This window comes from Cervus elaphus, chromosome 11 (assembly GCF_910594005.1).
Source record: "Cervus elaphus chromosome 11, mCerEla1.1, whole genome shotgun sequence".
NCBI classification, from domain to species: Eukaryota; Metazoa; Chordata; class Mammalia; order Artiodactyla; family Cervidae; genus Cervus; species Cervus elaphus.
In genome coordinates, this window is record NC_057825.1 from 25,603,352 (window position 1) to 25,630,254 (window position 26,903).

The 26,903-nt window shown below is 43.1% G+C and overlaps 1 long non-coding RNA gene across 1 annotated transcript; it reads left to right on the forward strand.

Moving 5' to 3' along the window:
- The first annotated feature begins 4,587 nt into the window (after positions 1–4,587).
- Positions 4,588–26,903, forward strand: LOC122703786. The gene is made up of 3 exons (XR_006343607.1): positions 4,588–5,056; positions 20,977–21,079; positions 26,772–26,903. It is a non-coding gene; the product is annotated as an uncharacterized LOC122703786 (long non-coding RNA).

Below are 26,903 nucleotides of genomic sequence, written 5' to 3' on the forward strand. Positions count from 1 at the left end.
GTTTCTGTAAGTCACTGGCTGGCTTGTCAATTTGCTGATGGGACACTGTGCAAGCTTAATCAAGAGCAGCCACTTATAAAGTGTTTTCAGGTTTCTGCTAAATAAAATATTTAGACATGGGAGGGTTGCTTCTTGGCTGCAAAACAACAACATCAACGCAAACAACAGCAGCATCCTCTTCAGTTTTTGAGCACTTTGGTGGCAGGTGCAGTGCTAGACACATTATCCTTGTTCTCACAAAATCCCATGACTGAAGAATAATGTTTAGCACTGTTGTAAAGTAACAAGTAACTGTTCTAAAGTAACCAGTAACAAACTCAGGTACAGAGAGGTTAGATTTTCCCAAGGTCAAATGAGCAGAAGTTTTAAACAGGATTATAAACTATGTCTTCATGACTCTATTGCCAACTTTCCCCATGTCATAGCATCTTCTGGGTTGTTTGGCCTCATTCATGGCAGCCAAGGGACCTGCCTGGAAAAATTCAGGGAGGAGGGTCCTCACTTGGGGTCCCTGTGTGACAAGTGCCTTGACCTCTCAGCACACTCTCTCTCCAAATAGCTACTGAGGTCAATGTTCAATCAAAGTGAAAGCTCTTACTTATGATTGCTGGGGGGAAGGATGGGAAAAATAGATAAATTAGGGAATTGGGGATGGACATTTACAGACTGCTATGTTTAAAATGGGTGACCAACAAAGAACCTACTGTATCCCACAGGGAACTCTTCTCAATGTTATGTGGCATTGAGATGAACATGTATACACTGCTATGCTTAAAATGGATAACCAACAAGGTCCTACAGTACAGCCCAGGGAACTCTGCCTAATGTTATGTGGCAACCTGGATAGGAGGAGAGTTGGGGGAGAATGGATTTATGTAAATGTATGGCTCAGTCCCTTCACTCTTCACCTGAAACTATCACAACATTGTTAGCTAATCGGTCATACCCCAGTACAAAATGAAAAGTTTTTTAAAACGTAAAATATTTTGCTGCAATGCTAGTTATAATCCATAGCAATTTATTTATATCTGCACCCATTCTGCTGTCTTTCCAGTCCATGAAAGTCTTTCTCAAAACCATTCTCTTCACCTCTGTCTGTCCATTTGTTTACTTGTTCATCATTCATTCATTCAGTACTTATCAGTCACCTGCTGGGTGCCTGACACAGTGCCCAGCAGTGGGAATAACACTTGCTCATCCATCAGTGCCAGCCTTTCGGGGCTTCCACCCATCTGTCACCCCCTTTCTGTCACTGATGTCCCGTCTCTGTCTTGCTGGTTTGTTATAATTCAGCTTATAAAAATGCCCCAGTCTTTTTCATCTTCTGCCTTCTTTTGTCATCTTACTTTTCCTCTTCTCCACCAAGCTTCTAAAGAATTGCCTGCAGTTCCAGAAGTCCCTTCCTTTTTGCAAAATCCGCACAGTCTGGGTCCTACTCTCCTGGCACTGGCCTTGCCAGAATCGCTCCACTGCACACTCTGAGTCCCCGCCTTGCTGGGTTTCTCAGCTGCACTGGACAGCTTGGTCCCTCCCACCTTCTGGAAACCACCCTTGTGTCTTTGACCCTACTCTCTTTGACCCTGAATGTTCTTCCCCTGTCTCCTTTAGGGCTTGCTCATGCTCTGCCTAGCACTTCAGGATGGGTCTGTCACTGATGTCCCGTCTCTGTCTTGCTGGTTTGTTATAATTCAGCTTATAAAAATGCCCCAGTCTTTTTCATCTTCTGCCTTCTTTTGTCATCTTAAGCTTCCCCTTGCCCCGTGCTCTCCTTTCCACATGTCCTTCCTCTCGTGGCCCCATCCACTCACAAGGCAAAGGCTGCACATGAGAAGTGGCTTAAGGGCTTAATCAGAGCAGTGACATGATCATTTTTATTTTGTCTCAAAGCATGGAGCAGAGAGGAGAGGGCACAGAGGGGAGAGGCTGGTTAAGAGGCATGAGATGATGCTGGCTTGCCAGTATCAACCCCACCCCCATGCCCCGCTGCCCCCAAACACAGCTGTAGGTCACTTTACGCCAAGTCTGTCAATTTGGTTTGAAAGAACTCAGTTGTCTCTCTGGAGAGAGTAACCCTGATCGCTCAATTTCATGAGCCCTGTGTCTTCCTCAGATCAAGGGCTTTATGGGATGATTTAACTCGAATCCTCCTGAGGAAGCTGATTTGCTGCCCATGAGGCTGTTTTCCAGCGATTCCTTCACAGCTGCTAAGCCCTCCCCCCACCCCCCGCGCCCCCATCAGTCAGACACAAGCCAGGCTGAGGTCACCCTGTCAGCAGTGTCCTTAGATCTGTGTCCAGAGGGGATCAGTAGCGCCTACTCCCTGGTGGCCACGGAAGGCCCCCCAGACGGTCCAGTGCCTCCGGGAGTTGGGGCGGCCTCCCCTCACCCTGGCCTCGGTGGACCTCTGTGTGAGGCAGCTGCCCTCTTGAGCCAAGGCCTCGATGCCAGCAACCAAGCTAGGGTCACATGCAGCCTGGGTCACATGAGGCCACTTTTAACTGCAAACTGGACAAGGTTTTAAAATGAATTAATTTTTTTTCATCATTAAACTTTAGAGCTGGATGTATGGGCTGGAGCCGGAATCTGAATGTGAAATGCACCTTGAATATTCTCTGAGGGACCCTTCCTCCCAGTTATATGGATATTTATTGGATGAAGCTGCAATCCCTCTGCCAAAATTTTAGGAAGCTTCATCTTGCAAGAACATCAGAGCAACAAGTTGGGATTTGGAGGGGGCCCCTGGAATGGGTGGATGATGGAGACCATCACACAGAAGGGAAGAGACTGGGGGGCTCTTGCTAGTGAAGGTGCTGTGTGGACAGAAAGAGGAGCAGTAGTCATGCTGTGCTATCACATTTGGGGAAAGAGGAATACGCTCAAAAAAGATTTTTAAAGAAATCATGCTGTGTGTTTTATGGGAGGCACAGTCCTCTTCAATTCAGTTCAGTTCAGTCACTCAGTTATGTCCAGTTGTTTGCGACCCCATGGACTGCAGCATGCCAGGCCTCCCTGTCCATCACCAACTCCCAGAGTTTACCCAAGCTTATGTCCATTGAGTCGGTAATGCCATCCAACCATCTCATCCTCTGTCTTCCCCTTCTCCTCCTGCCCTCAATCTTTCCCAGCATCAGGGTCTTTTCCAATGAGTCAGCTCTTTGCATCAGGTGGCCAAAGTATTGGCGCTTCAGCCTCATATTCAGTCCTTCCAATGTGTATTCAGTACTGATTTCCTTTAGGATGGATGGGTTGGATCTCCTTGCAGTCCAAGGGACTCTAAGAGTCTTTTCCAACACCACAGTTCAAAAGCATCAATTCTTCAGTGCTCAGCTGTCTTTATAGTCCAACTCTCATATCCATAAATGACTACTGGAAAAGAACTTGACTAGATGGACCTTTGTTGGTAAAGTAATGTCTCTGCTTTTTAATAAGCTGTCTAGGTTGGTCATAGTTTTTCTTCCAAGGAGCAAGCGTCTTTTAATTTCATGGTTGCAGTCACCATCTGCAGTGATTTTGGAGCCAAAAAAATAAACTCTGAGTTCCTTCAAAAACCTCCACTAAAGTTCGATGCTATTCTTCAGGGTCTTTGCTGTTCGATTTGTGTCTTATTTCATGTGTCAAGTGGCAGAGGCATTTCTCCAGAAAGCCCAGACATTCTGGTTTACAAATAAACAAAGGAGCGTGTCTGGGCTCCTTCACTGCACTATGTTTCTGGCAGGATCCAGGGGTTGGCACTAAGCTATGCCAGTGTCGCAGGCTCCTGGTAGAGTGGTCAGTACAAGGGACTTTAAACAAACATTTGTATTGGCTCATTCTGGACTCTCAAAAATTCCTAGGCTGTCAGAATTTACCATTGGAAAATTGTAAATCATTTCGCATTTTCCTGATGGGGACATTGAGGCTCATAGAATGATATCACAGGATATTATGTAACTTCTCAAGAACTGGGACATTCTTGGGAGGAGAGGTTGTTTCTTTCTTGTTTCCCAGTTCTCTCTCCTCCTTAGACTCAATAGCTGAAGCGGACTTAAATTAGAAGCTCCCTGTGTCCATGAAGACTCTTTTGATTACAAACAAACAAAAACAACAGTTTCTAGATTACTTAAGCAAAAGGTGGGATTCATTTGAAAACACGAGGGAGACTCACTGGCCCATAGGAAGAACAGAATACCACGCCATGGGAGACACGACAAGGGCAGCTGCGGGGTTGCCAAGGACACCTCCCTGGGGACCTTGTCGACTGACTCCAGCTGCTGGGGTTTTGGTCTCAGAATAATCATGTGGTTCTTTAAAAAAAATTTTTTTTTCTAGCTCTTTTACCATCTCAACTGAAAGCATTTGACAGAATCAAAATTGCTCAACTGATTCTTGTTTGTTCAAAATAATCAGAACTTTTGTTGATGGCAAAGATAATTTTTTCCACCTTGTGTTCAAGTCTTTGGATAAATCTCAGGCGTGATAGGTGTTAGAAAGTATGGGGTCAGTTGGAGGAACCTGACCCAGCTTGGTTCTACAGGCTGCCGTTAGGCTAAATGCATGGATGAGTGATTTTAGACTGGATGACTGGGTATTGATGAAGATGGGAGAGTGTTCGAGGCTGAGAAAACTGGTCAGAGGTGATCCTGGAGCAAAGGGAGAGTTCCGGGTTGAGATGGGAATTGCAGGCAAACGCAGGGAGCAGAGCCAAGTCATGAAGAGCTTGGATCTGATCCCGTGCCCGGTGGGGAATCTTTGAGGCAGCATTAAGGAGGGGAAAATGGGAAGTTTGTACTCTAGAAAGCTTTCTTCGGCAGCCGTGTGGTGAATGGGCTGAATGAGAGTGAGGACAGTAAGAAAAGATGGAAAACAGGGAAGTGAGGACTTAGAAATGGGATGTGCAGCAACCCGACTCTACATTTTTGCAACAGGCAAGTGAAATTTAGGAACAAAGAGAATTTGCTGACAGTTTTCAGCTGTAGAGCAGAGACTTATTCATATCAAGGTCCCATTTATTAGACCGACTCACAGCCCAGACTTGCAGTGGCCTTAGAGTGAAGTTCCTGCGTATACCTGCCCTCAGGTAAGCAGCCCTCCGTTAGGTGCAGAGGTCACATGGGGTCTGGCATGGCTTATTGTTTGGAATGGTTTTCTTTTCTTTTTTTTTTATTTTACTCTTTTTCTTTGGAAACTGTCCAGGCGGAAGGACCTTTCTCTGGTCATGTGATTGGTTAGAGCGCAATCCCAAGAGAATTAAGGAGCCACAGCATATGGTCCCTTGCCTGAGACTGGGTCACAGTCACGTGCTGCCTGGCTCTCCAGGCAGGGTGATGGTTCACAGGTAGGGGCTGTGTTGATGTTTTGCTGTTGCTCTGGGGTCAGCAGGGCCAGTGTGCGTGACCCGGGGTTCAGACATACCAGCCCCTTGAGGAGCAGAGGCTTGTTCTCATGGCTGGGCAGGCATGTGGGAAGGCAGCCCAGGGCTGAGCCCTCCCTCTGACACCTTGGGGACTGTTTCTTGGCTGCTACTCCCCTGCACTTTTACAACAGCCTCATCCTGTGTCTGTCTACCTCCACCTTCTGTGCAGCCACTACATATTCATCATACCATCATCTTTTGGGCTTCCCAGGCAGCACTAGGGGTAAAGAACCCTCCTGTCAATGCAGGAGATGTAAAAGACACAGGTTCGATCCCTGGGTTGGGAAGATCCCCTGGAGGAGGGCATGGTAGCCCATTTCAGTATTCTTGCCTGGAGAATCCCCATGGACAGAGGAGCCTGGTGGGCTACAGTCCACAGGGTTGCAAAGAGTTGAACATGACTGAAGTGATTTAGCACACAGCATGCATATTCTTTTGATTTCCCCAACCCCAATTTAATTTTAAGGAAAGTTTTAAAAGTTGAATTGTGGTAAAATACACACAACATCAAATTTACCATCTTACCATTTCTAAGTGCACATCAGGAGTGTTCAGTAGTTTTCACATTGTGGTGCAATCCATCTCCAGAACTCTTTTCATTTTGCAAAATTGAAACTCTGTACCTCTTAGCCCAGGGGTCCCCAAACTCCAGACTCTAATGCCTTATGATATGAGGTGGAGTTAGTGCAATAATAATAGAAATAAAGTATGCCATAAATGTAATGTGCTTGAATCATCCCCAAACCATCATCCCCAATCCTGGTCCAGTGAAAAACTGTCTTCCGTGAAACTGGTCTCTGGGGCCAAAAAGCTGGGGGACCACTGCCTTAGACAATATCTATCCATTGCCCCCTCCCCCAGCCCATGGCAACCATCATTCTACTTTCTGTTTCTATGAATGTGATCACTCTATGTACTTCATATAGTAATTGTACAGACCTTTTGTTTTTGTGATTGGCTTATTTCATTTAACATATTTTCAGGGTTCATGTATATCATAGTATGTATCAGGATTTCTTTCCTTTCTAAGACTGAATAATATTTCACTATCATATATACACCACATTTTGTTTATTCTTTCATTTTTTGATGAACACTTAGGTTGCTTCCACCTTTTGGCTATAAGAATAATGCTGCTAAGATCATGCATGAACAAACCTTGTCCTTCTTTGTATAAAGTCTTGTCTCCTGAGCCCACCCTTGTCTTTCATATGGAAAGCAATGACGTGGCAGCTTTTTCTACTTTCTGCCCAGCCATTCTGCATTCAGGTGGCCTAAAGGAGTGTTTGTTCTACAAGAACATTCCGTATTGTTTCAGTTGGGCTACTTAATCCTTGTCCCTCAACTATCACATATTTTTAGGAGTTTCTTTATAAATTGTTTTGGCAAGTTTTGCTTCCTGATCTCTTTTCCATCATTTGCTTCTGGAGGGGATGGAACAGGAACATCGTTGTGTGAGAGGAAGATGCTCCCTAGGGTGTTGCCCAAGGAAAACAGTCTGAGCAAAAGACGGTGCACTACAGGTGGCGGAGAGGCAGATCCCGCCCTTTATGGAATCGTTAGTTGCAAGGATGACTTTGCAAGGACTGAAAGTCCCGGTGTCCATCGGTGCCATCACGTGGGGAGAACTTGACCAATTGTTGGGAACTGCAGGCCCAGGAATGAGCATGGACCCATGCCAGGGTGACATGCCACTTGGATGAGAAGGAAAAAGGGACAGGAAATGAGAGCCTGTAGGACCTGCGTACATGTGACGGGGGAGAGGAGTCAGCGCCTGAAGGTCTTTCTGGGAGGCTATTTGGGAGCTGAGATGTGTAAAAACCCCTGCTTTGGTGCCCCCTTTTTTAAACCTACATTTTTAAGTGCTCTTAAGATCCAATTTATGTTTCCTTTGCATGTGACACCATCCAGAGGCTTGGTTGTAGAGGGCTCCCCAGGCTTTATTAAAGTTAAATGTTGATATTAAAGCTGCCTGTCTTTGGTCTTTGGTCAGTACTTCCTTAGTTTGAGTTTGGCTGTGCTTCCCCACCACTTTGTCCCCATTTTACTCTTAGATTTAGAAAGAAGTTACTTTATAATTTCATATCTAACTTTTCATCTTCCTCTAGACCCAGGAAAAGTAAAATGGGATCTCTCGAAAAACACCAATAAGAGGAAGGTAATTATGTTCTTTATACAGGAATTAAAGCTTTAAAATGGAAAAAAATTTCCTTGAGTAATGCTTTCCTGAAGTCACTGGAAATGTGATTTCACCCAGTTTTTCCAATATTTAGTTCAGTTCAGTCACTCAGTCGTGTCTGACTCTGTGACCCCATGGACTGCAGCATGCCAGGCTTCCCTATCCATCACCAACTCCCAGAGCTTGTCAAACTCACGGCCATCGAGTCGGTGACATCATCAAACCATCTCCAATATTTCCATTTCCAATATTACACTAATATTTTCCTATATTACACTAATATACACTTGTGTACTTAATACATAAGGACAGTAATTTTTTAAATTATAAAATATAGTATTTCCTATGTTATATTTTTATAAGGAGTTGGCTTGAGGAACATTTCCTTACTGTTGGCCTGGTATTTGAGAGCACATATGTCAAATGCCATTAAAGGAAAATAGTTCTAATTGGCAGAAATGCCATGGAAGATTAGGAAGGATTTACGATGCAGATCAGTGATGAACCCGAGAGTTTCTGCATTTTGCTGCATTCTTACCTGCTGTCACCTGCAACACACTTCCTCTCTCTGTGCGATGCTCCCATCAGAAGAGCCACAGGCATTTTTTTGCTCCTTTGAATGAGGTATCTGTGGATCACACTTTAGTATTAATTTATCTGGGTCCTACCATGAATTCCAATTAATATTTCCTTTGAGATCTAAGACAATCCTTTTACTAGCTTCCTGGCCTCTATTTCTAACCATCATTTTAAACTGTTTAATTTCAGGGCTGACTGGTCACCAGAAATATTGTTTCCACTAAAGCAAGTAATTTCAAGCTTGTGAGATTTAATACTGATCAAATTGTTCCATTCAGAAAAATCTCTCTAGGAGTCAACTATGAGATTAGAAGAAGGCAACTTTAGAAAAGCTGACATTATAAGCCTGTGTGTCTGTGGGAGTGAGGCCAACCCATGGAGGCATTTAGTCAGGAATGTGAATGCTTTCTCACCTGGTGTTTTAAATCTGGCATCACCCGCTTCGTCTGTATGACACTAATATGTTTCCAGCTCCTGTTAATGTCTTTGGTGGAACCCTGTGATCTATTGTGTGCATCTGTGCTACATTGCTTCAGTCATGTCTGACTCTATGGCCTGTAACTCACTAGGCTCCTCTGTCCATGGGATTCTCCAGGCAAGAATACTGGAGTGGGTTGCCATGTCCTCCTCCAGTGATCTTCCTGACCCAGGGATCGAAACTGCATCTCCTGCAGCTCCAGCATTGCAGGCGAATTCTTTACCGCTGATCTACTGGGGAAGCCCTGAGATCTATTAATTTACGGCTTTTTTTCCCCATGTGGATTTCATCCCTAAATTAGGTAGATTGATAAATGGTGGTAAGGTTTCATTTCATTATTCTTCCTAGCTTCATACTAGTACTAACTAGTTTCTTTAGACTATTATAAGAAACTAGTCAGTCACCTGTCATACCCCTGCGTTGATTCCTCCAACAGGAATCTCTTGTTATTGGAGATTTTCCTGATGAATGAGAATTGAGATATTTCCTGCCATATCAGTAAACGAAGGAAGTCACAGTCATCAGCAATAGCAGCCATTACTGAAGGTGAGCTGATGAGCCTTGAGGAAACTCAGGATGTGAAAAATGCAGGATACTGGCCCCAGATAGCTGAGGTAGATATCAGAGGAATGTTTTCAGTGAGCCCAGACTGCATCTTTCCATAGATTAAAAAAAAAAAAATAAAACCAAACATTAAACTCCTTAACTTGGGTATCTGGGTTTCTTTAATCTACAATAGAATTTCCACATTCAGACTACCTGCCTTTGTTGCAAAACTTCTATGTAACCTGGCTTCTCTCCCTCACCTCCTCAAAGCAATTCTTTCAGGGTTGCTTGTGATGCTGCCTCCCAGGCTTGAAATCCTAAAAATTCCTGCTGTATAAAACATACTTCTCATCTTTTAGGTTGTGAATATTTTTTTTTTCCTTCTCTTCCACCCCCCTCCCTTTTTTTAGGTTGTGAATACTTTTTTAAAGCCTACATTAACAAACTTTTATTGAGCGCTACAGTTTTTGCACCTTCCCTTCTCCCCAATTCCTTTGGTGGCAAAGATCATCTTTCTACAGCAGAAACCCATTTCTGTGTCCTCTGATGGTGCTAATGTTTCCACTTTTTGGCCACAGGAGTGGGCAATGCCCCAGACCCTTCAGGTACAAATAGTCAAGAGGTGGAGCGTCTCCCTTTCATAGAATCAATTTTTATAAGGATGATGTGAACTGAAGCTGTTGATCCCCATCCTTGCCAGCACATGGGGAAATTGCCTGAGAATGAAGTCAGAACAGAAACACAAAGCTAAGGGATGGAGAAAAAAGAGATGCCTTCACAACATCCTTGAACCTCTTTCTCTTGACACCCCTCAGTCAATTCTATCCCTTACACCTACCTGGGACTACAGTCTATCTTTTGTGTACATCAGTTTAATAGTTAGGCTTTTGTCATTTGCAATCATAGTATCCTAAGTGATATGACTGGCAGCAATTTCATCCATGGAAGTTTCTTTGTATTAGGTTTCATTGCCTATTTCATTTACTTTTCTGTCATCCTTGTGCACCAACTTATCTGGTGATCTGCACAGAGTGGATGATGGACGGACACCTACTTTTCATGAAGGGCAGTAGGCAGGTGGCTTTCAGTGAGTTGGAAGATCTCCTACTAAGGTTGCCAGATAAAATACAGGATGCCCAGTTAAGTCTGAATTTCAGATAATGAATATTTCTATTAGTATGAGTATGTCCCATGTAACACTTGAATTTCAGGCCAAATAATTTTAGTATGAGTAGGTCCCATACAATGTCTAAGTCTAATGTCTAAGTTTTAGACTAATGTCCCATAAGTTTAATGGGAAAGACTCATGCCAAAAAATTTCATTGTTTACCTGAAATTCAAGTTTGAGTATCCTGTATTTTACCTGGCAGTGCTAGTCTCACCAAATAATCATACTTTGGGAATATGCTTAAAATAATGTCGTGAGGTTTCTAAATTTAGGAAACCATCCTACATAAATATCATGCACACCTACAATGTAAAATTTAAATTTAACTGGGCATCCTGTATTTGTATTTGCTTAGTATGTTCTCTACTCACTTTAATTATCTTCTTGATTTGATTACACAGTTCCTAAATTCTAGTTACTAGGAGCCAATTTGTTTTCCTGCTCCATGGTCAAAGACGTGATGTTTAGCTTCAAGCCACTTCAACTGGCCCTCATCTCTTTCCCTTGTCTCAAGGCAAAGGGTATTATTGCTTATTTAAAATTTATTTTATTGAAATATAGTTGATTTACAATGTTGTGTTAATTTCTGCTGTATAGTAAAGTGATTCAATTATACATATTTGGATTCGTTTCCAAATTCTTTTCCATTGATTTATCACAGGATATTGAATATAGTTCCCTGTGTAATACAGTAGGACCCTGTTGTGCATCTGTCGTATATATAAGAATTTGCATCTGCTAATCCCAAGCTCCCAATCCATCCCTCTCCCATTTCTCCTTCTGTTTAGCAACCACAAAGAGCCTAACTGTTAATGAAGCATGGTTCCATGGCCTGTGTGGGAGGGGAAGAGATGTCAGGAGAATTAACATTTACCAAGGGTCGCTCACTTGTTAAACTTTGGGGAAAGTTTTATACCCTTTGATTCATTTACTCTTTGGGACCACTGTATGAAATAAAATCCATCTATCAATAACCTCAGATATGCAGACGACACCACCCTTATGGCAGAAAGTGAAGAGGAACTAAAAAGCCTCTTGATGAAAGTGAAAGAGGAGAGTGAAGAAGTTGGCTTAAAGCTCAACATTCAGAAAATTAAGGTCATGGCATCTGGTCCCATCATTTCATGGGAAATAGATGGGGAAACAGTGGAAAGAGTGTCAGACTTTATTTTTCTGGGCTCCAGAATCACTGCAGATGGTGATTGCAGCCATGAAATTAAAAGATGCTTACTCTTTGGAAGGAAAGTTATGACCAACCTAGATAGCATATTAAAAAGCAGAGACATTACTTTGCCAACAAAGGTCGTCTAGTCAAGGCTATGGTTTTTCCAGTGGTCATGCATGGATGCGAGAGTTGGACTGTGAAGAAAGCTGAGCACCGAAAATTTGATGCTTTTGAACTATGGTGTTGAAGAAGACTCTTGAGAGTCCCTTGGACTGCAAGGAGATCCAAACAGTCCATCCTAAAGGAGATCAGTCCTGGGTATTCATTGGAAGGACTGATGCTGAAGTTGAAACTCCAATACTGTGGCTACCTCATGCGAAGAGTTGACTCATTGGAAAAGACCCTGATGCTGGGAGGGATTGGGGGCAGCAGGAGAAGGGGACCACAGAAGATGACATGGTTGGATGGCATCACCGACTTGATAAACATGAGTTTGAGTAAACTCCGGGAGTTGGTGATGGACAGAGAGGCCTGGTGTACTGCGATTCACGGGGTTGCAAAGAGTCAGACACTGAGTGACTGAACTGAACTGATCCCTATTTTAAAAAATAAGGGAATTGAGACCCAGACAGGTAGAATAATTTGCCCCAAAACTCATAGCTTGAAAGTGGTTCCAGGTTCAACTGACCCCAAAACCATACTCTTTATGTTGGTTCAGTTTCCTAGAGAGAGAACAACGCCTGGGCCAAGTGGCTTTAGTCATGTCTGACTCTTTGAGACCCCCATGGACTGTAGACTACCAGGCTCCTCTGCCCATGGGATTCTCCAGGCAAGAATACTGGAGTGGGTTGCCATGTCCTTCTGCAGGGGATCTTCCCAACCCAGGGATCAAACCTGTGTCTCCTGCATTGCAGGCAGATTCTTTATTGCTGAGCCACTGGGGAAGCCCAGAACAACTCCTGGTGGTATCTTTTAGCAGAGTAGGACATCCCCAGGGCTCTGAGATCAGAGCCAGCAGAGAGACAATGATTGCCAAAGTCCAACTTCAGACCAGAAAATCTGAGACCTTTACCCTCTGTTCACACCTAGCTGGAATGGATGGATAGTTTCATGCTTTTCCTTGATACAACAACAGCAAAGCAGGTGGACCTCAACCATATGAAAAAAATGTTCAAATATAATCTTAAGTAGAGAAATAAAAATTAAAATATCTCAAGATAGCATTTCTTACCTATCATGTTTGCAGAGATTAAATATGTTAATCAATTGGTTGATGAATCTGTGGGGAGACAGTTTCTATTATACATTGCTGATGGGGATGCAAACTGGTACAACTCATCTGGAGCGGAATTTAGCTACACTTGACAGAACTATAAATGTGCTTACTTTTTGACACAGCATTCTGGCTTCTAGGTTTGCAATTGCAAAATATTGGTTTACAGTTAATAGCATTATGCCAATGTTAATTTCGTAGGTTTATCCTTCTATAATTTTGTTCTGGTTATGTAAGATGTTAACACTAGGGCAAGTTGGGTGAAGGGTACTTTTCTGTACCATTTTTACAAGTCTAAAATTACTTGATAAAATTACTTTATCAAAATAAAAAGTTAGAACTACAACAAGGAAGCAGATTTCTCATCACCTCATGTGGGGCATGACGTCAGGACTGGACCAGCAGTGAAGGATCTTAGCTGCTCAAGTGCCTCGTCTTCAGGACCATTGCATCCTGGAGAAGTGGGTCGGGCTGACCATGCAGGCAGAAGGTCATGAGAAAGAGAGTGAAAGGGTGGAGACGGCCATCAGCCGTGTCCTTGCTGAGACGTTGAGGAGCAGCACTCTCCAGTGGGAGAAAACCAGAGGATAGCATACCTGTCCAGACTGCTCTATCTAACGTTCAGACTAAGTCTCTGAAGGATATCCTTGGAAACCATTCCATTATATGAAAGTGTCGTCTCATTTATATGAGAGATTTACTGTCCTTTCCCAGTCACTGGTTATTTGTATCATATGTTCAAATACCTTTAACTATTAAGACAAGACACATCCCTCTCTTTATGTGGCATTTTCAGCCCTACAAAGAGAAAAGCTATGAACTGCTTAAGAGGGAGAATCAGTTTTTTCTCCCAAATGACTTGCTCAAAAATGCTGTGTTCTTACTTCTAAAAGTTGACCACTGAATTGGAGTATCCTTAAGATGACTTGGGCACCTCCTAACATTTTTTATCATTTTTAATTTATGCTTCATAGTAAAATGAGATTCAGTTCAGTCGCTCAGTCATGTCCAACTCTTTGCAGCCCCGTAGATTGCAGCACACCAGGCTTCTCTGTCCATCACCAACTCCCGGAGCTTGCTCAAACTCAGGTCCATTATGTTGGTGATGCCATCCAACCATCTCATCCTCTGCCATCCCCTTCTCCTCCTGCCTTCAGTCTTTCCCAGCATCAGGGTCCTTTCCAATGAGTCAGTTCTTCGCATCAGGTGGCCAAAGTGCTGGAGCTTCAGCATTCACCATCCTAAAATAGAGATTAACTGATTTCTATTTGCTCTTCTAAATTTTTTGCCCAGAGCTAGGCTTTGGGCTTTAGCAATACCTCACCATCATATGAAACCCTTAATCTTTTGGAAATGGGGTGGATTGATATGTGTATGGGGAATGTTTTTAACCATGCAGCATCCCTAAATTCACACTTACTCTACTACCTGGGGTGAATGATGAAACAGGGCAAGCCCAGCCCTGCTGAGAGTCCTTACTTTCAAAGTGGGGGTTCCTGTCCATGGGGCCTGAAGTACCTGCATGAACCATGGACCTTGCTAAGGCTGATACTTCATTTAATCACCATAGTAACCCACCCTGTTAGGACTCAGAGAGGGTAATCGCTTTCCTGAAGGTCACAAAGCTAATGAATTGTGGAGCTGAGGCTTGAATCTGTCTGATCCCAAGAGTTCTTATGAATAAATACCCCTTCTACCTAGTGGGCCTTCCTTAGTGGCTCATATGGTAAAGAGTCTGCTTGTAGTGCAGGAGACCTGGGTTTGATCCCTGGGTCAGGAAGATACCCTGGAGAAGGAAATGGCAACCCACTCCAGTATTCTTGCCTGGAAAATTCCATGGATGGAGGAGCCTGGCAGGCTATAGTCCACGGGGTCGCAAAGAGTCGGACACGACTGAGCAACTTCACTTCACTTCTCTGTACCCAGTAGAGAGTGATTAACTTAGCCAATTCTGCCACCTTCCTGAGGCCTGTTTCTGCCCGTGCTTGTGGGGAAAAACAACAGGGTCCCACTGTCAATAGAGGCACCTCTCCTCTGTTCTAAACATGGGAGCATCTGTCCCTTGCTCTCACTCAAGGTCCATAATATTTTTCCAGCATCAAAGTCGTCTCAAAAGAGCCTCACTTGTCAGTCAAGATTGGCGTTTGCAGGAGACCTCAGAGCAAGCCCAGCCTCACCTCCTTCTGACACCAGAGCCTCAGGACTCTCACCCCAGAGTGAAGGATGCCCAGGATCCCTCTTCTTGCTTTTCAAGGAAAAGTTCCATTTGTGTTTTGAAAAGACCATAGGCTTGGAGTCACACCAGAGTATGGATACTGTCTCACCACTGTGTTTCCTTGGATAAATGAGTTCACTCCTCCAGATTTGACTTTTTTTTTCCATAAAGCAGGGACTGTAATACTTTTCACTGAATTACTGTCTAAATTTAAGAAATCATCTAGTCTGTGGTAGGTGTTGAGTAAACATTTGTTATTTTGACAAACACTACAAATTCTCAGTATAGTGCTTCTCTCATATATTCCTTCCACAGTGCTTGGTTTGTTTCCAATGTAGAAGAATAAAGTTGCAAAGCATGCTGCCTTTCAGAATTACTTTTATTTCTAGAGGACGGAGACTCTGCCTAGGAGGAAAATGGGAGTTTTCCCGGCTTTTGTGCAGGTTTTATTTGTATGCACCAGCGAGCAAGCCTTCTTTGTTCTGAAGATGAATTTCATTCTAATGGTGCCAATGAATCTTTCAAAAATTTCATAATTGCCATTCCTAGCATGTTCCACACTGAAAGATAACAAAAGATTTAGGTGGCCAGTTCAGATTGGACTTGGAGATGGATGTGCATTTGAAAACGCTTCAGCTGCTCCCTAAGTCATCTCAGTCCATGATGACGTGCAGCTGAGCTAGATGGTGGAGTCAGCAACATCAGCCCAGCCTGGGCCGGCCTGCCAGTGGGACTGAGGAAGGCTATCGTATGGGGTATAAACTGGGATGTAAGAAGAGAAGATGATCCAGAGGCTATAGCAGGATAAGTTCGTGAGAGATGGAGTTTATGAATATGTGCAAACAAAGGTTTAGTAATGTTTTGGCAGTTATTCAAACAGAGAGAAATGGTGGGAGAATTTAGTTACCATGTCACACCAGGTAGTAAATTTGTCCTTTGGCCTTCAGGGCATAAATGTTCTAGAATTACCCAAGAAAATATGATTGATGATGGAGGTGAGATGAGCAACCTAAAATTACCTGTTTTTGTTATCTATAACGATAGAATAATCTGCTCCACTTTCTTCTGGCTAACTCCTATTCATCCTTCAAAACCCAGCTCAGGTGTCAACAACTGCAGGAAAGTTTTCCTAACCATCCTTTGTCTCCCAAAATGTATAAGGTTTCCCTCCTCTGTGTCCCCATTTCACTTCACAAGACCTCTGTCATGGCCCCATCTCTATCTGATGATTAAGGATTCTCCTGTTACCTAAACTCTTGCATCACTTCTCTACTGTGTATTTGGGAGTAATGTCTATTCCAGAGTTGATTCACACTCAAATGCTTCTTTGTGGTCACTGTCTAAGCTGCTTTCTGCTTCACTTCTTAGAAGTGATCTCTTTTCTCCCTTAATACTCTGTCATCACCAGCATGTGCATCTTAAAGGTAAGATGCTCTTCTCTTTATTGCCACATCCTTTTATTTCTCATACCATCAACATGAAGTTTATAATGTAGTAGATTTTGCTGAACATTTGACATAATGAGAACATGACAAGAACTCTTAAAGCTAGATGTTAAAAATCATTGCTTCCGTCACCTAAAGGGAAAGGTAAAAGGTTAATTCCTTTGTAGAGAACCCCTCATGGTGTTTCCCAGGCTTTGCCTCATGTTTTCTGTTCCCTCCCACCCCCGTTGGCAGAGAGAAAGCCCTCTTCAGTGCTTTACCATAAAATTCTCTTCCTGCTTGAAGCAAATAATCATCCCCTGCTCACTGAAGTTGGCTTGCTCCAAGCTTCTGTCCTATGTCCTCTTCTGGCTTAGTTCAGGCTGTTACAACAAAATACCACAGACTATGTGGCTCAAACTTCAGACATCTATTGCTCATCATTCTGGAGGCTGAGGAGTCCAAGATCAAGTTGCTGGCCGATCCAGTTCTGTTTAGAGCTTTCTTCCTGGTTTGCAGGCTGCCATCTTTTTGTTGTGTCTTTACAAGGCAAAGAGTACAAGCTCTAGACTCTCTTTTTACAGGGACACTAATCCCAACATGGGGTTCCACCCTTAGGAACTTACCTAAACTTTTTTAGCTCCCAAACCCTCACCTCCTGATACCTTTGGGGTTTAGGGCTTCCCTGGTGGTTAGGACAGTAAAGCATCTACCTGCAATGTGGGAGACCCAGCTTTAATCCCTGGGTCAGGAAGATCCCCTGAAGAAGGGAATGGCTACTCACTCCAATATTCTTGCTGGGAGAATTCTATGAGCCTGGTGGGCTACAGTCCATGGGGTCGCAAAGGGTCAGACACAACCTTTTTTCACTTCCACGCTTAAGGCTTCAACATACAATTTTTTGAAGGCTGCAAATGTGCAGTTCATAACATTCTCTTACACAGGTCACCCACAGGGCAAAATGATTGGGAGCTGTTCATTTTCTGAATTTGAAAATGTGTGTGAGAGAGGAAAGGTCTTGGCAAGTCAGTTCTGCTTGGATGTCCCTACTCGCGTGAGATGAAGCTGTGGGCTTGCTCTTCCTGTGGACCCCCAGCCGCCTGAGGATAACTCAGGGACACAAATCCATATTTGGGTGCACACTCACACCTCCCCCAAGGACACACGTAAATGCTTGTGGACAGCTCAAACTAATTATAGGTTTAAGATAAGAGCTATCTTCCTGAAGGCGATATCATTGAAATCCTTCCCCTGACCCACAATGCAGGAAGCTCTCTCCCTTTTTCTTCCCATCCTCTTGCTTTTGGGTTCATGTACAGGAAGCATTCTGTGCATAAGGAGTGGGCATCCATTACAGGGTCTTCCTGAACAGCAGATCCTGCTGTCTCTTATTCCACCTCTGGCTACAGAATAAGCTTTCTGCCTCTGTGTTACTCCTTTGTCTCTGTTAATCCATTATTGATTGATGCCTGCAGGCTGAAGCTTCCTTAGAATCAAAGTATTTATTCTTTTCCCAACTCTCCCTGCCCCTTATCTTCCCCATTCTCCACCCCAGCATTTGCTTTTTTTTTTTGGCAGTGAGTTATTGAAGTCCTTGTTTGCTGGAGCCCAGATTTTGTGCGTCCTGGGTATCACCAGCTGAGCGGTGTGGGGCCCACGGCCAGCTGGGTGAAGCCAGTGGCAACAGGGACACTTTTCCCTGTAAGGATAAGGATGTGTTGCGTTGAGATACAGTAACTTTGGTTCCAAATAGGCGCTGACTGTATCTGGCTCTTTAGGCAAAGAGGGTTTATTTTTGAATGATTAATGCTAAGAAAGGTCAGGTGTACGTGGTGTGACCAGTTAATGGAAAAATGACACCCCATTCTCAGCTGGCTGCTGCTTACCCCAGATAAACGATGATGCATTTGACAAACATCTTGTGAGTTTTGTGTCCCGGCTCAGGTCTAAATATTTAAAGCAGTCTCTATTCGGCATGCTCTGAAGTGAGCTTTTGAATGCAGCTTGTTTTGTTCCCTATTGAAACTATCCAAGCTTTTCAAAGTGTTGAGTAAAAGAATAGGCAATAGTAGATCCAACTGCATCTGGCTGTTGGACCCAGTAGGCTTACTTATCTGTAAATCCTCTGAGGAGTAGCCAGTAGGGACATTGCTCATTTTTCTGTTTCTTCCAGGAATTCTTTTATAAAGTTTGAGCAAGGCTGCAAAGTCTCTCTTCCTATTATTGATAATGATATTATTATTATTAATACCATTGTGACAGAGGCCAAAGCCATATTTAAAAGGATGACAGTGGATAAACATTGTAAACCAAGTTTCCTGATCAGGGATCCTGTCCTCTTTATGGAAGAGTGTCCGCTGAAAGCCCTCTGCTGTTGCTGATGTCATATAGTTGGAACTTAATGAATGCTTTTCTAGTGTATGAATCAAGACTAGATGAATTGACACCTAGGAAACTACATTGTAAAGTTCCAAGGCCACATTGCTTACAATATGCCTTAAGAAGACCTAGGTTGCTTTCCCAATGCTGTCACTTTTCTAGTCCAGTGACCTTCACTCAGGACCTCGATTCTTGTGATGATTCTAGTTACCATTTGTGTCATAAATAAAATGATGCATGGTGAAATTTATATAAATATATTTTGTATTTAGTCTTAATAAATGATAAATTAAAACAATATTTTATTATATATTTTATATGATATACTATATAGTATATATAAACATATATATATAATTATATATATAAATATATTATGCATGCACACATGCTTAGTCGCTTAGTAGTGTCCAAGTCTTTGTGATCCCATGGGCTGTAATCCACCAGGCTCCTCTGTTCATGGGTTTCTCCAGGCAAGAATACTGGAGTGAACTGCCATTCCCTTCTCCAGAGGATCTTCCCGATGGAAGGAATCGAACCTGCATCTCCTGCATTGCAGGCGGTTTCTTTACTGTCTAAGCTACAAGGAAGCTACAAGGAAAATGTTTATACTATTGTCCAGCGTAAGCACTAAAGAATTATTTGATTTTTGAGCAACACCAGCAGAAGTAAGGTGACTATATTCCATGTATGTACTATGAACACAAAGTGTTTCTAACTGGCGGGAGTAGAGGTGGGGAGAAGAGCTTTGATTAAAGCATAAATAAGTATGTCTTAAGTTGTTTAAGTTACACTGATACGTGCATTATCTTCTCTTCAGAATTCCTACAGTACTTGTTTCTGCTGCTTAGTGAGCACTTAGTCAAGTCAGGACATGTGATTGAAGGACAATTATTAACTTGTGAGAGTTCACATTTTTCCCCTGCCAAAGAGAATGTGTAATTGGCAGCCAAATGCACCATTTATCTCCTCCTCTGTTCCTGAGAACTATTCTTCACATTAAAATTCTACTGTGTGAAACAGAGAGGGAAGGCAGGAAGAGGAGCAAGAGTACAAGAGGAAGGACAGGAGGATTTTTCTAGGAGCTATTTGCATGTGAGAAGCTCTTGAGAGTGATGACTTAAAAAATGTGGTGAAGATAAAGAAGTCTGGGATTTATTACACAAATAAAGAACAGAATTACTTCAAGAATCCTTTTTGCAGATTGACTGCCACCTGGCACTTCTTACAGACTGGCCCCTCTGGTTCACAGTTTTAATAGGGTTACAGATGAAAAGCATTCATGTGAAGTTTTTTTTCTCCATCCACCCAAACAGTCTCATCTTTTTTTGTCATCTCCCAATTTGGGCTTCCCAGGTGGCTCAGACGGTAAAGAATCCTCCTGCAATGCAGGAGACCTGGGTTGGATCCCTGGGTTGGGAAGATCCCCCGGAGAAGGAATGGGTACCCACTCCAGTATTCTTGCTGGGAGAATCCCCATGGACAGAAGAGCCTGGTGGGTCCTTAGGGTTGGACGCAGCTGAGTGACTAACACACACGATCAACTCTTGCTAGTTTATCCTTCACTATCATTCATCAGAATAATTTTTGTGGGACACAAATGTGATTATGTCAGTTCTTTGTTTCAAATCCTCCCTAATGGTATAGACAACCTATCCCTTGTAAGTCAAGTTGGACCTGCAGATACAAGTCCATGAGCCCTTTGCCCCGTGACTGCTCCGGATAGCACTCCACCCTCTCTGCGTAGGTGGTCTAACACTGATTCTCCCTCCGGAGGTTAAGATGAAGATGCCTCAGCTGGAGATGAGAGCAGGGATGTCCTCCTGGATGCCCTGGTAATCTCTGCCCAAACCCATGAGTGATGCCAGCCAAAGCGACAAAGACAGCAGCCACACTCTTCGTGAAATCCAGCCTTCAGCTGAAAGCACCAGTGTCATACCAAGGAGTGGGGGTGTGACAGGAGTGTCTGCCCTGTTCCAGAGCCCTGTTTCATCATGGCCATTGTTTGAAATTTCCAGCATAGGATACCACTTGGCTTTATTATTGTTTTTAAAATTCTCTACTGCAAAGCACCCTCTTACTGCCTTTGCAGGCTGCTGCCCTGAGGCAAACTGCCCCCTTTCCCCATTTCTTTGTTCACCACAGGACCATGACACCCCCTCCTTTTTCTTTTGCTAGAGACTGAAGAGCGAGTGTATCACAGACTTGTGTTTACTGATGCGGAAATGCTGGTGACTATTGGAGCAGCATCTCCCAGGATTGAGGAAACCATAATTTGAAGGTCAGACACTTTAGGTTCACGCAAAAGGAGGCTAGAGGGGCAATTCCATGCCTTGGATTTTGGAGATGGGGTCGTGGCTCCAGAAAGGCAAGATATCATGACAGAAAAAGAAGCACTGTGACTGTATAGGTAGGGTTTGGTCACTAACTATGGCTGGCATATCTTTATTCAATTTCTCAGCTTGGGATTGTTTTATAAGTACTTATAGATATTAAGGAGAGCAAACCAATCAATCCTTAAGGAAATCAATCCTAAATATTCATGGGAAGAGCTGAGGCTGAAGCTGAAGCTCCAATACTTCGGTCACCTGATGTGAAGAGCCAACTCATTGGAAAAGACCCTGATTCTGTGGAAGATTAAAGGTCAAAAGAGAAGAGGGCAGTTGAGGATGGTTAGATAATATCACTAACTGAGTGGACATGAATCTGAGCAAGTCCCAGGAGACAGTGAAGGACAGGGGAGCCTGAGGTGCTGCAGCCCATGGGGTTGCAAAGAGTTGGACATGACTGAGAGGATGGACAACAAAAACAGCAGACATTAAACAGGCTTCCCTGATGGTTCAGCAGTAAAGAGTCCACCTGCCAATGCGGGAGACATAGGAAATTCAGGTTCGATCCCTGGGTCTGGAAGATCCCCTGGAGAGGGAAATGGCAACCCACTCCAGTATTCTTGACTGATATATCCCATGGACAGAAGAACCATGGACAGGCTATAGTTTCATGGGGTCCCAAAATAGTCAGACATGACTTAGCAGCAAACAACAACAACAGACATTGAATGCTGTTCCTTTCAAGAGGGCTCTGTTGAATTGTTTAGGTCCTGAATTGATGAGATGGCTGGATGGCATCACCAACTCGATGGACATGAGTTTGAGTAAACTCCAGGAGTTGGTGATGGACAGGGAGGCCTGGCGTGCTGCGATTCATGGGGTCGCAAAGAGTCAGACACGACTGAGCGACTGAACTGAACTGGAAAGTGCTCTATAAAGTTTCATTATTTTGCTGTGTGTGTGTGTGTGTGTGTGTGTGTGTGTGTGTGACTGTTTCAGTTACTGTAAACCCTGATGAATTTTGATTTAAATTAAAAACTCTCAGCTTGCTTAAAAGGGGGCAGATATTTGCTATTGATATATTTGTTTCCAGCAAAGCCTTGAAGAGCAAATGTTGATTCATATGTTACAGAGAAAAGGAGGTAGTTAAATACTAAAACTAATGTTATCAGCAGCTGGGCAGAATTGAGAAAGGGAGGGCCTGGCTTGGAGAGGAGGCCAGAGCTTTTGATAGAGATCCTTCCTGGGCCTCATAACAGGCATAGGTTCCCATCACCTGCAAGATAAGCCTGTGCTCCTAAACATAGCAGGTACAGGCTTGGAGCCCAGCCTACCTCCTCCACTCCATCTTCCTATGTTGTCCCTTGCATGTATCCTATCTCCATGCCCCAGGCAACAAAAACAGCCAGTCCCTGATTTTGACATACTCGTTCATGCCTCTGTGCCTTTATAGGTATTGTTTACCTTCCCTGAGAAGACAAATTTTCTTCCTTCTCCATCTTTCTATACTCATCTTCCAAAATTAGCAAGTTATCTCTCCCATGGACAGCTCTCTGATTCCATTCCCAGTCATATCCCAAGAAGAAGTAATTGTTCCCTCATCCATGATGTTGTTCTGGAAGTGGAAATGCTGAGTTTGGCTCATTTCTTTTCCACTTAATGCTGTGTCACCTTGGACACATTGCTTAATCTCTCTGTGCTTCAAATCCCTTAACTGTATCATCGGGATAATAATAATAATAATAATGCTATCCCTTATACAATTAAAGTGAGGATAAGGCTTTTAGAAAGTTTCCTAGAATCACACAGTAACTTAATGTGTTAATTGTTTTTATTATTATTGATTACTCCCACTACCATTATCATCATATATATACCTCCTTTGTGCTTTTATTCACACCAGATTTATTCACATAATTATTATTATTGATGTCAGTCTATCTGAATCTCATTTATTATCTTCTTGGGCTCCAAAATCACTGCAGATGGTGACTGCAGCCATGAAATTAAAAGACACTTCCTCCTTGGAAGAAAAGCTATGACAACATATTAAAAAGCAGAGACATTGCCAACAAAAGTCCGTCTAGTCAAAGCTATGGTTTTTCCAGTAGTCATGTATGGATGTGAGAGTTGGAGAAGAATTGATGCTTTTGAACTGTGGTGTTGGAGAAGACTCTTGAGAGTCCCTTGAACTACAAGGAGATCTAACCACTCCATCCTAAAGGAAACCAGTCCTGAATATTCATTGGAAGGACTGATGCTGAAGCTGAAACTCCAATACTTTGGCCACCTGATGTGAAGAGCTGACTCATTTGAAAAGACCCTGATGCTGGGAAAGATCGAAGGCGGGAGAAGGGGGCGACAGAGGAAGAGATGGTTGGATGGCATCACGGACTTGATGGACATGAGTTTGAGTAAGCTCCAGGAGTTGGTGATGGAAGAGAAGCCTGTGTGCTGCGGCCCATGGGGTCACAAAGAGTCAGACACGACTGAGTGACTGAACTGGAGCTGGATCTTTACTCCTCAGTGTTCAACACAGTCCTTGGCATTAGCAGATGTCCGGGAAATAGTTATGAATTTTAACTCAAAAGGCATCTATGTATTTTTTCTTATCATAAGCTTCATAAACTGTCTTTTCTGCCTTGTAGCAATCTTCATGGATTCTAGTTCAGTACCCTGCACATAATCAGCCTTAAAATCTACTGAAGAAACATGTGTACAAACAACTATTTAGATATTGGCTTCTGGTCAGCAGGCAGACCAGTGGTGTCATAGGATATTTACTCCCAGCTTGTCATGTGAGATCAGCTGGTGAACTGAAAGCAGATTGTTTGGTTCACTTGCTTTTTTGTTTCATAAACTTCTGCTGAGTTTAAAAGGCAGTCAAGATGTAGTTAAAGATGAGGATCTGCCTTTTGAAGATGAAACCCATGTATGAAAGTGGTGAGGGATGGATTAAGGATTTGTAGAAGGATTAACTGAACTCAAATGTCCTTTGCAAATATGAGAGAAAACTTCTTTACCCCATAGTTTTAAAAATCCGTATTTCTACAAAATTGGGGTCTTATAACCAAATTTTCTCTGCTTCTTCAAACTATCTAATGGAGGTTTTTTGATTGGATGTTCATTATGTTACATCATCAGGTAACAAACAGATTAAAGTCATAATTTTTTTCAACAAGGGACCAGACTAAATGGAACTCTTTGATCCAACTTCTGTGGACAGGACACAAGTATTCCTATGGGACCCTATTCTTATGGGAGTGTTTCAAATGGGTTGTCTCTTACCCCAGGAGTGTGATGTGTTTTTGACCCATCTCACATCATCTTCTATTAATAACATTCTGAACTTTGGATTGATTATTTAATGTTGTTGTTGTTGTTTAATTGTTAAGTTGTGTCTGACTCTTTTGCGACTCCATGGACTGTGGCCTGCCAGGCTCCTCTGTCCATGGGATTCTCCAGGCAAGAATACTGGAATGGGTTGCCATTTCCTTCTCCAGGGAATCTTCCTGACTGAGGGATTGAACCTGCATCTCCTGCATTGGCAGGTGGATTCTTTATCACTGAGCCACCAGGGAAGCCCCTAGCTCTTAATAGTAAATACTATTCTTTAAAGGGACATTTGTGAGTCTATTTGAGCCCTGAATTTATGTTTTGTTTAAAGAGTGCCATTTAAATGGTTAAGATCAAAAGATTTTTTTTTTGGGGGGGTGGGGGGATAGTTTAAGTTAAAAAATGAGAAAGTTACTTGAGTCCAAATGTAACCTTTAAAGATTCTCCCAGGGAACTGAAACACACAGGGGAAAAAAAAATGATGACATTACAAATGGAATGTAAGACTCTTTACTTTTCTCTGTAAGCTCCTAGAAATGAAAAATGTAAATAGAAAGATAACTGAGGAAAAGATTTTGAAAGTTCTTCATCAAGCAGTCTAGTTGTTGCCTGAAATGGCAAGGGAGATAGAGCAGATGCCTCTCAAAGAAGCCTCAACCAGACCTGTCTGCCCAAGAACCCTGAACATATCTTCCAGAAGCCCATCCTCAAGACAGTTCATTTGCCATCTCTGCTTTTATACCCACCACTGCCTCTAGGAGCTTCCATTCTCCCAAGCTGGAGGCAGCACCCTTTAGTCATTCAATCAATCAAATTCCATCTTCCATTCTATTGCTGTTATATTATGTAATAAAGACTTGCTTAGTGGTAGAAGTAAGGCACACAGCTTCCAGTCTTCATCTCAGAATCTGCTTTAAAAACTCTTCCCTTAAAAAAAAAAAAAAAAAAAAAAAAACTCTTCCCTAAAAGCCATCTGGGAATTTAGGGTTTTGAGTCTGAGCCATACATTCTCCTTGCTTGACCCTACAATAAACTTTCCCTCTCTGTTCCAAAAAAAAAAAAAAAAAAAAAAGACTTGCCTAAGAGTGAGAAGACAGTCTGTCATTTACTTATGTCAGGCTGGTTCTTCTTGCTTGGTTCTTACCTTGTAGCAAAGAATTGAAACTACAGACCAGTACAACTTAAGCAGGCAAGATTTACTGGGCAAGCAGCAAGCAATATGTTCTCCAGGGGAGAAGGCAGACCAATGGGCACAGGAGTTGCCCTGTTCCATTTTGGCTTCCCTCTTTTATATTCCTTGTTCCCTCCCCTGAGTGGTCCCTGGGGCCTATGAAAATAAGGCATTATTCCTGAGACCAGTCAGGGAAAGGGATGCAAATAAGGTGTATACTCAAGACCTATCAGGGAAAGGAGCATGTTGGGCACGTTGTCCCACTGGAAGTCTTCATTCAGGTCAGTGGTTTTTATTTAACTATTTTTTTTTACAGTTCATGGTGTCTGTGGTCGTCTAGCTGTCACTTCCTCTACCCACCATTTCATACCCATTTCTCCCTACTCTAACTGCCTAACACTTGCTAAGAAACTTTTTTTTTTTTTGAGAACCTAGAATGTTATGCCTCAGTTCAGTTCAGTCGCTCAGTCGTGTCCGACTCTTTGCGACCCCATGAATAGCAGCATGCCAGGCCTCCCTGTCAATCACCAACTCCCAGAGTTTACTCAAACTCATGTCCATCGAGTTGGTGATGCCATCCAGCCATCTCATCCTCTGTCGTCCCCTTCTCCTCCTGCCCCCAATCCCTCCCAGCATCAGGGTCTTTTCCAGTGAGTCAACTCTTTGCATGATGTGGCCAAAGTATTGGAGTTTCAGCTTCAGCATCAGTCCTTCCAATGAACACCCAGGACTGATCTCCTTTAGGATGGACTGATTGGATCTCCTTGCAGTCCAAGGGACTCTCAAGAGTCTTCTCCAACACCACAGTTCAAAAGCATCAACTTTTTGGTGCTCAGCTTTCTTCACAGTCCAACTCTCACATCCATGCATGACCAGTGGAAAAACCATAGCCTTGCACTGTAATAAATGCTGGAAGTTCAGGGATGGTATGGCTTGGGCACATTGGAGTGGTCATAGAACAGTTGCCTTTTCCTCCAGGGTCCACAGGTATTATTTAGTTCACTTGCCATCAAGAGAGCCACGTGACTAGATTATGGCTAATGGATTTTAGGAGAAGTAATGGGAGCCACTTCCAGGCCTGGCTCCTAAAATATCTTTCATGATATTATTCTCTCTCCCCCTTTCACCATCTTTAGCTGAATGAAGAAGATCCAGGAAAGGACCCCAAGGAATCACCTCCTTGCTAGACCACAAAGCCTGGATGCCTGAATCACCAGGTAGAGGAGGGCAGCCTGGGAGATTTGTCTGCCTAGAAATATCATGCACTG